Raw genomic sequence first — 1,166 nt, forward strand, 5'->3', positions numbered from 1 at the left:
CTTCTCGTTTTTTGCCAAAAACGTAAGGGGTAACATCATCCTAAATCGAAAAAAATTAAACTTTTGGTTTTTGGCGAAAAACGTAAGGGGTAACATCATCCTAAATCGAAAAAAATTAAACTTTTGGTTTTTGGCGAAAAACGTAAGGGGTAACATCGTCCTAAATAAAAAAAAATGAAACTTTTGGTTTTTGGCGAAAAACGTAAGGGGTAACATCATCCTAAATCAAAAGAAATGAAACATTGGGTTTTTGGCGAAAAACGTAAGGGGTAACATCGTCCTAAATCGAAAAAAGTGAAATTTCCATTTTTTGCAAAAACGTAAGGGGTAACATCGTCCTAAATCGAAAAAAATGGGATTTTCGTTTTTTGCCAAAAACGTAAGAGGTAACATCGTCGCAAGTCGAATAAATGGAAGTTTTATTTTTCCCCAAAAACGTAACGGGTAACATCGCCCTAAATCGAAAAAAATGGAATTTTCGTTTTTTGCCAAAAGCGTAAGAGGCAAAATCCTAAATCGAAAAAATGGAATTTTCGTTTTTCCCCAAAAACGTAAGAGGTAACATCGTCCTAAATCGAACAAAATGAAATTTTTGTGTATGCCAAAAACGAAAGGGGTAGGATCGTTCCAATTAAAAAAAAAATGAAATTTTTGGTTACTGGCGAAAAACGTAACGGGTAACGCCGTCCTAAATAGAAAAAAATTGAAATTTTCGTTTTTTTCCCCAAAAACGTTAGGGGTAACATCGTCCTAGATCGAAAAATATGAAATTTTAATTTTTTGCAAAAAAACGTAAGGGGTAACATCGTCCTAAAACGAAAAAAATTAAATTTTCGTTTTTTTGGCGAAAAACGTAAGGGGTAATATCGTCCTAAATCGAAAAAAATGAAATTTTCATTTTTTGCCAGAAACGTAAGGGGTAACATCGTCCTAAAACGAAAAAAAATGAAACTTCTCGTTTTTTGACAAAAACGTAAGGGGTAACATCGTCCTAAATCGAAAAAAATTAAATTTCCATTTTTGCCAAAAACGTAAGGGGTAACATCATCCTAAATCAAAAAAAAATGAAACTGTGAATTTTTGGCGAAAAACGTAAGGGGTAACATCGTTCTAAAATGAAAAAAAATGAAACTTCTCGTTTTTTGACAAAAACGTAAGGGGCAACA

This window comes from Glossina fuscipes, unplaced genomic scaffold, assembly GCF_014805625.2.
Source record: "Glossina fuscipes isolate IAEA_lab_2018 unplaced genomic scaffold, Yale_Gfus_2 126, whole genome shotgun sequence".
NCBI classification, from domain to species: domain Eukaryota; kingdom Metazoa; phylum Arthropoda; class Insecta; order Diptera; family Glossinidae; genus Glossina; species Glossina fuscipes.